This window comes from Bos javanicus, chromosome 2, assembly GCF_032452875.1.
Source record: "Bos javanicus breed banteng chromosome 2, ARS-OSU_banteng_1.0, whole genome shotgun sequence".
Lineage (NCBI taxonomy): Eukaryota > Metazoa > Chordata > Mammalia > Artiodactyla > Bovidae > Bos > Bos javanicus.
Window position 1 is genome coordinate 83,312,732 of NC_083869.1, and position 10,977 is coordinate 83,323,708.

The 10,977-nt window shown below is 38.2% G+C and overlaps 1 pseudogene; it reads left to right on the top strand.

The window, feature by feature from the left end:
* The first annotated feature begins 10,215 nt into the window (after positions 1-10,215).
* LOC133256153 (small ribosomal subunit protein uS12-like) lies at positions 10,216-10,699 on the top strand (annotated as a pseudogene).
* Positions 10,700-10,977: the final 278 nt, after the last annotated feature.

Genomic DNA, 10,977 nt, shown 5'->3' on the forward strand with positions numbered 1-10,977 from the left:
CTTATTGTGCCTGTAAAACTCAGCAAGAAGCCATTGAGAAACTAGCAGACTTCACTAAGGAACCACTTTCCGAGTCTCTACAGATAGCTGCTTGGAGGTGAGAATCATAGGATGATTCAGAAGACCCTGGATGTCATATGTCACCAGAGCAAGGAGGAGAGAGCTCACTGGAACCAGGAAGAGAAAGCTTTTCACCCTGTAGCATTCCTTTTGCCCCCACTACTAACTAAGCTTATGAGCTTAACATTGTGCCTGCTGACAAGGAAGAAAGGTTTACAGGGTCCAACCCTACTATAACAGAGCATGGCAAAGATGAATGAATGGATAATCTCAGAGATAATACATTGATTACTGCCGATTCATCAAGTAAAGAATTTTGAAGAGCTGAGGTCCTGCCTGAAGGCAAAGAAAATATGAAATGGACAATGGAAAAGGAAGTTATTAACTAAGGCTGCACAACCAGCTACAGAATTGAGGACTGCTATAGCTACATTTGGGCTTTTCTAAAGTGGCCCTTATGATAAAGAACCCATTTGCCAGTGCATAAGAGATGTGGGTTTGATCCCTGGATCAAGAAGATTCCACTGGAGGAGGGCATGGCAACCCACTCCAGTATTCTTGCCTGGGGAATCCCATGGACAGAGGAGCCTGGAGGGCTAAAGTCCATAGGGTCGCACAAAGTCAGACACAACTGAAGCAACTTAGCACACATGCATAGCTACATATAATTTATTTTTTGGTTGATGTGCATGCATGTGTGTGTATATATGTATATGTGTGTGTGTATATGTGTATAGGTATGTATTTGTGTGTATTAGTTTTCTTTCTTCTTTTTCCATTTTCCCTTAATATATTTTGTTGACAGCTGAATTTTGTTTATAGATTTTTCCAAAGCTTACAGTAAAGACTCATGATGTTTTTCTCTGAGATACCAGCACCAGGCAGCTGGTATTCCCTCTTTAGTTTCATCTCCATGGAGCCACTCCTCCAAGCTTCTAAGTTTCTAAGGTCCAAAATCAGTTCATTTTGAATTACTCAAAAGGAAAATCTCCTGGGTGTCTCTGACTTAGGTGAATGTGCTTAAAAGATGCTTGCCTCCTGGCCTGGAAGAAGCAAAACAATCATGTAGCCAAAGTCCAATAGAAAAGGTCTGGCCTCTACGACCTGAGGCCCTCAGTCCAATAGCTATAAGAAACTAACCCAGTCCAATCTAAATGTGCTTGAAGAGTTCCAAATGCGAAGGCCATCGTCCCAGCACCTGATTGCAGCCTTGTGAGACCTGAGCAGAGGACTCAGTCAAGCCATGTCTTAAATCCTAACTGACAGAAATTGTGAAATAATAAAAGCGTGTGGTTTTAAGCCACTACATTTGTCATAGTTTGTTATATGGTGATGGAAAACAAATACATTTTCCTAGGTTTGATAGTTACATTCATGGTTACAATGTTCATCAATTGCTATCTTTGCAGTATTTTACTGTGTCCTTGCTTTTTTTTTTGCTGTCTTGTTAACAACTTTACACCTAGTTAACTATTCCCTATATGAAATCCTCTCTTCAGTTAAATGTTAATTTTGTCTCCTGAACTGACTGATAATAGGATTTCCTTACTTCTTGAAGGGCTCCAGTAATTGCCCATTCAATAAATGTATTGAATTTATGGGCTGTCCTCTACCAAAAATCATGTACTTTTGAATGCATTACCTGTCATTTTTATAGAATTATAGTCAATACACTTTTATGTTTTACATGCTATAGATATCTTCTTATGTGCATGTGGGCATGTTCACTGTCTGTAAAGAGTGTCTGAGAGAAATAATTAGATACAAAATAACAAAACTCTTTCTCAAGGTCTAAGTAGAATGTTATGTGTTAATAATATTAATATGTTAAAAACAATTGACATATTAAATAATAATGTCAATTATTCCATTTTAATTATTCCTTATCAAATAATTTTACAACAGGAAAATTTGTTTCAGTGCAGTTTGGTTCAGATTCAGAAGCTTAGATAAGGGGGAAAGCTTAATAAAGGGTAACTGGACCACTTTCTCATACGCAAAAGCAAACTCGAAATGGATGAAAGCCTTAAATGTAAGACCTGAAACTATAAAACTCCTGGAAGAAAACATGGGCAGTATGCTCTTTGACATCCATCTTAGCAATATTTTTCTTTTGTTGGATGTGTCTCCTAATGCACTTTCCTAAGGCAAGGGCCACAAAAATTAACAAGTAGGGAAACATCAAACTAAAAGGCTTTTGCACAGTGAGGAAAATTATCAATAAACCAAAAGGCAGTCTACTGAGTGGTAGAAGCTATTTGCAAATGATTTACCCAATAAAGGGTTAATATATGAATTATGGCTTTTCTGGTAGCTCAGTGGTAAAGACTCTGTCTTCCACCAGGGGACGCTGGTTTGTTTCCTGGGTTGAAAAATTCAATGGAGAAGGAAATGGCAACCCAGTCCAGGATTCTTGCCTGGGAAAATCCATGGGGAGAGGAGCCTGGCAGGCTACATTCCATGGGGTCACAAAGAGTCAGACACATCTTAGTAACTAAACAACAAAGCAGCAACAAAATGTAAAAATATGTATTTAGTAACTAAACAACAAAGCAGCAACAAAATATGTAAAAACCCCACACAATTCAATATGAAAAACCCAAACAATCTGAATAAAACTCTGCAAAGGACCTGCATAGACACTTTTCTAAAGAAGACACAGATGACCAACAGGCAAGTGAAAAAATGCTCAACAACACTAATCATCAGGAAAATGCAAATCAAAAACAACAATGAGATACCACTTTACATCTGTCAGAATGAAAGTGTTAATTGCTCAGTCATGTCTGACTGCTTGCAGCCCCACGGAATGCAGCCTGCCAGGCTCCTCTGCTCATGGAATTCTCCTGGTAAGAATATCAGAGTGGGTTGCCATTTCCTTCTCCAGAGGATCTTCCCTACCAAGGGATTGAACCCACATCTCTTAAGTCTCCTTCATTGGCAGGCATGATCTTTACCTCTAGAACCACCTGGGAAGCCCTCTATCAGACTGGCTGTCACCAAAAGAAATAACATGTTACCAGGTATATTCAGTTCAGTTCAGTCACTCAGTCATGTCTGAGTCTTTGCAACCCAATGGACTGCAGCATGCCAGACATCCCTGTCTATTACTAACTCCTAGAGTTTACTCAAACTCATGTCCATTGAGTCTGTGATGCCATCCAACCTTCGATCTTTCCCAGCGTCAAGGCCTTTTCCAGTGAGTCAGTTCTTCACATCAGGTGGCCAAAGTATTGGAGCTTCAGCTTCAGCACCAGTCCTTCCAATAAACATTCAGGACTGATTTCCTTTAGGATGGACTGGTGGGATCTCCTTGCAGTCCAAGAGACTCTCAAGAGTCTTATCCAACACCACACTTCAGAAGCAACAATTCTTCGGCACCCAGATTTCTTTATAGTCCAGCTCTCACATCCATACATGACTACTGGAAAAACCATAGCTTTGACTAGACAGACCTTTGTCGGCAAAGTAATGTCTCTGTTTTTTAATATGCTGCCTAGGTTGGTCATAACTTTCCTCCCAAGGAGCAAGCATTATTTAATTTCATGGCTGCAGTCACCATCTGCAGCAATTTTGGAGTCCCCCAAAATAAAGTCTGTCACTGTTTTCGTTGCTTCCCTACCTATTTGCCATGAAGTGATGGGACCAGATGCCATGATCTTCGTTTTCTGAATGTTGACTTTTAAGCCAGCTTTTTCACTCTCCTCTTTCATGTTCATCAAGTGGCTCTTTTGTTCCTCTTCACTTTCTGCCATAAGGGTGGTGTCATCTGTATATCTGTGGTTACTGATATTTCTCCCTGCAATCTTGATTCCAGCTTGTGCTTTTTCCAGCCCAGCATTTCTCATGATGTACTCTTGCATATAAGTTAAATAAGCAGGGTGACAATATACAGCCTTGATGTACTTCTTTTCTGATTTGGAACCAGTCTGTTGTTCCATGTCCAGTTCTAACTTTTGCTTCCTGATCTGCATACAGATTTCTCAGGAGGAAATGGATGTGGAGGATAGGAATGTGGAGGAAAGGAAACCCTCATTCCCTGTTGGTAGGAATGTAAATTGGTGCAGCCAATTTAAATTGAGGTGGAGAGTGATGGCCAGCTGGTTCTGGAATCTTAGAAGGGGACAAGGGTTGCAGAGAGATAATCTGAAAGTGATGAAATAACTGAAAACTAAAGTCAGCTGCTTCTCTAGGAGGAAACTCCCTCTGCTGGGCTGAAGAAGCACTAGTGAGGTAACACAGACAGAAACAGAAAGTGCACAGGTGGACCACAGGAAGCAAATCAGCAGTCCCTTCTTCTTCCCTCAGTTAGCAGTCTCTCCCTAACGGCCTTTGGGCAAAGACTGATAGGGGGACCACTGTTAAAGAAGAAATGGGTTTTCTATATTCCCAGCCCAAGCATCACAAGGCAGAATATGGTTTGTTGAGTTTGGAGCTGAACAGCAATCATGAAATAGCCAAAGCAGAAGCCTCACAGAATCTGTTGCAGCTCTATTTTAGAACCAGTATCCAGTATAGCATTCTTGGGGCTTCCCTGGTGGCTCAGCAGTGATGAATTTGCCTGCAATGCATGCAACACAAGAAATGCTGGCTCAATCCCTGGATCAGAAGATTCCCTGGAAGAGGGCATAACAACTCACTACAGTATAACTGCCCCGGGAATAACATGGACAAAGAGCCTGGTGGGCTACAGTCCATAGGGTCGCACAGATTCTGACATGACTGAAGCAACTGAGCATGCATGCACACATAACATCCTTATAGATATTACATGAAATAAAATTTTTGAGCTTGTAATCTGGGCTTTAGAGTTATGTCCATATGTGTGCTTTTAATTATAATGCATAAGAAAAAGTATATTTACATTTATATTTTAGTTATAGATCTTGGCTTACAGAGAAACAAAAATGATTCTGGACAACTCAAGCAAAAAGAATGACTGGATAGATATGGAATAGCACACATAACTTGAGAAACTTAGCAATCAAAAAGAGAGGCAGAAACCAAGAATGTTTTGCCAAAATCATAAGTGAAATGCAACACAGAAAAAATGGTAAACAATCATCATAGTTTTGTAAATTTCACAATTATTTTTTAAAGGCTAACAACATTAACAATCAGAAGTTCATACCTTTATATTGCAAAAAAATGTTCAGGTAAAATTGCCATTTTCTTGGTATATATAACTTGGAAGAAGTCATACTAGTTTTGCAAATGTATGTATATTATATATGTCACTTACTATAAATGACATAAGGTAAATTTATTTTGTTATTTACTAATACAGGGTAGTTATTAGGTTGGTGTGAAAGTAACTGCATTTTTTATATTGTTGAAATTTACAATTTGATATTTGAATACATTCTTAATAAGTGTGGTTATGTTATACATCATTTTAATGTGCAGTTCTCGCTTCATGTTTTTTCTTTTTTTTTTCTAATGTCTTATTACTTGCTGTTTATTTTATATTTTTTTATACTATGGAAATGATGTTAGACAAAAAGGAAATTCAAGCAATTTTCTTATTTGAGTTCAAAATGAGTCATAATGTACCAGAGACAGCTTACATCAACAAGGCATTTGACTCAGGAATTGCCAACAAATGGACAGTGCAGTGGTGGCTCAAGAAGTTTTGCAAAGGAGACAAAACCCTTGAAAATGAGAACCACAGTGACTGGCCATAGAAATTTGACAATAGCCAATTAAGAGCCATCATTGAAGCTGATCCTCTTACAGCTACATGAAAAGTTGCTGAAGAACTGAATCTCGACCATTCTATGGGTTTTCAGCATTTGAAGCAACTTGGAAAAGTGAAAAACCTCAATAAGTGGGTGCCTCATGAGCTGACTAAAAAAAAAAAAAAAAGCCCATCATTTTGAAGTGTAGTTTCTCATTCTACTGGAAAGCAGGATGCAGAAAGTACTTTCCAAGAGTTCGTTGAATTTGAAGCTTAACTTTTTATGTTACAGGAATAAACAAATTTATTTCTCACTGGCAAAAATGTGTTGACTGTAATAGTTCCTATTATGATTAATAAAGATCTGTTTGAGTCTAGTTATGTTTTAAAATTCACAGTCCAAAACCACAATTATATTTGCACCAACGTAAGAGTACAGAGAAGTTTTTACTATACTTAAGGAATATTTTAGCTTGCTCACCTCTTGACTTTCATCTATTACCCAACATAATGCAATTAAAAATAGTACCTATTATTGATCTCTTTGTATCAATTACATGATTTTGAAGCAGAGTTCAAAGGAAATAATAAAAAATAATTAATCTAGCATATTTTGGGTGCTTGACCACAAGTGCTATAATCTAATTTTATTCTAAAAGTCATATAGTTCAATTCAGTTCAGTTCAGTCGCTCAGTCATGTCCAACTCTTTGTGACCCCATGAATCGCAGCATGCCAGGCCTCCCTGTCCATCACCAGCTCCCGGAGTTCACTCAAACTCATATCCATCGCGTTGGTGATGCCATCCAGCCATCTCATCCTCTGTCGTCCCCTTCTCCTCCTGCCCCCAATCCCTCCCAGCATCACAGTCTTTTCCAATGAGTCAACTCTTCGCATGAGGTGGCCAAAGTACTGGAGTTTCAGCTTTAGCTTCAGTCCTTCCAAAGAACACCCAGGACTGATCTCCTTTAGGATGGATTGGTTGGATCTCTCTGCAGTCCAAGGGACTCTCAGGAGTCTTCTCCAACACCATAGTTCATGTACTTCACTTGACATAAAAACATGCAGTTAACTAAAAATGGAATATACAATTTAATATCAAAAGGAGACTCAGACACACATTTAATTATATTTTTGACCAGTGAGAAATAAACTTAAATTGTATATCATAACCTGAAGTTGTTAAGGGATTTAAGAGCTTATTTACTGATCTCCTGAAAATGTAAAGTAGAAGGATACAAGGATACAGCACAAGATAAAGAGATAATCAATTAAATCCTGTCTCATATAAAATTAAATATTTAACTCAAAATACTAATTATTAATGAGAATATTTTAATTCACTCAGTTTTTCAAAATCAAGCAGTGATGTATAAGGCAGTACTAAAATCAGATCAGTATGACCAACAACTACAATTCTGCTTTACATTCATTTCATGCCATAAATTGTGTTTTACACTATCAACTTAATTGCAGAAAGATATAAAGGTATTTTGAAGCCTTGCAGGATGTCTCCAAAGTAGGATATTCATTTCATCAAAGCTATAATGAATACATTGGCAAAAAATCATTGCTGCAAAGCTCAAAATAATCTATAGTTTCAGAAAATGGTGACTCCATTTTTTGTGTGTATTTAAATCATAATACTGATAAGAAGCTTGCTTTAATGTATTATTGCAGTTTAGGGAGGGACATAATGGTTTTCATCTTATAACATTCATTTTATGAAGCTAGGTATTTTTATCACATTAATTAAATCATTAATTATGTATTTCTAGAAGAAGATAGAGAGGTATATAACATGGACAATTATCTCAGTAGCCAATTGCTTAGTTGAACTGACAACCTTTATTTAATTTCCCTTACTATAACTTCTATTTCCCAAAAATTAATGTGAAGTAAACAATAGGGTTAAAGAAGAATTGAGAAAGCAAAAAGATATTTTAAATGTGAATAAAGATTATTTTGAAATTCATAATTATATACTTTTTTCTTGATTTTTAAAAAATGTTTTATTGAATATGAAGACAGGACTATTTATATTAAGTCATATCACTTGTTTTCAGAGTAGACATATAAAAGACAAATTTGGAAGCACTTATTTGGTAGTTAAATTGTGAAGCAAGATTGCCGGGAGAAATAGCCATAGCCTCAGATGTTCAGATGACACCACCCATATGGCAGAAAGAGAAGGAGAACTAAAGAGCCTCTTGATGAAAGTGAAAGAGGAGAGTGAAAAAGTTCGTTTAAAACTTGACATTCAAAAAATGAAGATGATGGCCAGCGATCCCATCACTTCATGGCAAATAGATGGGGAAACAATGGAAACAGTGACAGACTTTATTTTCTTGGGCTCCAAAATCACTACAGATGGTGACTGCAGCCATGAAATTAAAAGATGCTTGCTCCTTGGAAGAAAAACTATGACGAACCTAGACAGCATATCAAAAAGCAGAGACATTACTTTGCCAACAAAAATCCATCTCTCTAGTCAAAGCTTTGGTTTTTTCAGTAGTCATGTATGGATGTGAGAGTTGGACTATAACGAAAGCTGAGCACCAAAGAATTGATGCTTTTGAACTGTGGTATTGGAGAAGAACTCTTGAGAGTCCCTTGGACTGGAAGGACATCAAACCCGTCAATCCTAAAGGAAATCAGTCCTGAATGTTCATTGGAAGGACTGATGCTGAAGCTGAAACTCCAATACTTTGGCCACCTGATGTGAAAAACTGACTCATTGGAAAAGACCCTTATGCTAGGAAAGATTGAAAGCAGGAGGAGAAGGGGATGACAGAGAATGAGATGGTTGGATGGCATCACCAACTCAATGGACATGAGTTTGAGCAAGCTCCAGGTGTTGGTGATGGACAGGGAAGCCTGGCATGCTGCAGTCCATGGGGTCACAAAGAGTCAGACACGACTGAGCGACTGAACTGAACTGAACTGATAAAACAGCAGAAATCTTTTGTCTGTATTTTTCACTATGTGTCCAAAAGACTTAATATAGTCTCTGACATATAATGGGTACACAATTCTTAGTTGACTGAATAAATAATTTATGATTGAGGAAATGTAAGCAGAAGTCAAACAATGAAAGGTTATCTAAGCAATAATAATGCTTTTGTAATTGATTATAAAAACAATCGAAAGTCAATGAGGGAACTGAAAAACAGAAATGATGAACTTAGATTGGGTGTTTTAAGAAAATTACCTTCACAACTAGGTGAAAAATGGAATCAGCAGTTAAATAAAATGAATATAAGTAATAAAAAATAAAAAAATAAGGGATATATCAATTAGAATTCTGTGAAGAATGGATTAATAGTAGAAGTAAAATTGGAAATTAGTGCAAAAAAAGAATCACAATATACCCATGAAATGTCACCTGAAGCTTTTGTAATTGTTCATATGTGGTGATTTGGAGGGAGAGGTAGATTGTTTGCTTGTGGCTTGAAGAAATAGTTGATTAGTGCTGTCATTTGACGAAATGGTTATGATTGGAGGAATATCAGCTTGGTAGAAAGATGGTATATTGCATTTTGGACACAGTATGAAAGCCCCTTTATACACCTACATGACAGTGTCCTTGTGGATACTTGCATATAGTGATTTTAATCTCAGGAGTAATGCAGCATTGGATATCTAGATTTGATGATGTTAATATATCAATGCTTGCTGAAACCACAAGAATGGATGATATAGGGGTGTTGCAACTTTCATTCCATTCTCTCAACATTTCTGTTTCTTCCCATTCATAGGGAACACTCCTGCCTACAACTCAAACTGTCAGCTCATACCCCTCCCAAGCTCCTCATTTTTTGGAACCCTAAACCTCCATTAATTTATGTTTAGTGTTAGGTGGGGTTACAGTGCTTGCAGATTAGAACACAGATGTTCTCTGTTCTTCATGTTTCTGCTGTTGACAAAGACATTCAGTCGGAGAAGGCAATGGCACCCCACTCCAGTACTCTTGCCTGGAAAATCCCATGGATGGAGGAGCCTGGTAGGCTGCAGTCCATGGGGTCGCTAAGAGTCGGACATGACTGAGTGACTTCATTTTCACTTTCCACTTTCATGCATTGGAGAAGGAAATGGCAACCCACTCCAGTGTTCTTGCCTGGAGAATCCCGGGGACGGAGAAGCCTGGTAGGCTGCCATCCATGGGGTCACACAGAGTCAGACATGACTGAAGCGACTTAGCAGCAGCAGCAGCAGCAGCAAGACATTCAGTTGGGCCCAAGTCACACAGTTCAGTATAAAACTCCAACTTGAAGAGCCACCAGGAGCTGGCCAAGATGTTAATAAAACAACACTGCATTTATCATTATACCATCAAATATATACGTGTATATATATATATATATCTCTCTCTCCCATAGTAAAGTCACCTTAAAAAATCAAGAGGGGGTGGTGGCTTGTGGTCCCTCCTCTGTTGTTTCTCTCTTGCACTCAGGCCCATGGTGCCAGCAGGATGCACAAATGTCATACGGTCATACTGCCAGTCATACTGCCAGGGAAGTCCATAGCTACCAGGGAGACCACAAATGGCATGATAAACAGCTCTAGAAAGCCCATTTTGGCACAGCCCTGAAGGACAACATTTTGGAGGCACTTCTCATGCCAAAGAAATTGTGCTTAAAAAGTAGGGGTTGAAGTCAAAGAGCCAAATTCTGCCACCAAAAAGTGTATCAGGCTTCAGTTAAGAATGGCAAAAAAAAAAAAAAAAATCACAGGCTTTGTACCCAATGATGGTTGTTTGAATTTTATTGAGGAAAGATGAAGCTTTGGTTGCTGGATTTGGTCACAATGGCCATGCTCTTGGTAACATTCCTAGAGTCCCCTTTAAGATTGTTGAAGTAGCCAAAGGCTCTCTTTCAGGCTTATACAAAGGTAGGAAGGAAAGACCAAGATCATAAGTTTTGATGATGAAAGCACAATAGTAATAAACTTTCATATCCCCCCCCCCCACCAAAAAAAAAAGTCATGCGGGAGGAGTAAGAAAAACAGCAAAAACTTACCCCAAGTCCCTAAGTGATCAAAACCACCAATGAAAAAATATAGATTATTACATAGTGGATCCAAATTATGAGCTTTAAAGTCAAAGAGATTGAAACAGGGAGTGCCACTGATTTTGGAAAGCTCAAGGCAATAGCCTCATCAATCCCCTTTATTACCAGGACACACACAACCTCACTGACACTATGCCTTGAAGCCATCATCATTAATCTCATTATGATGTTT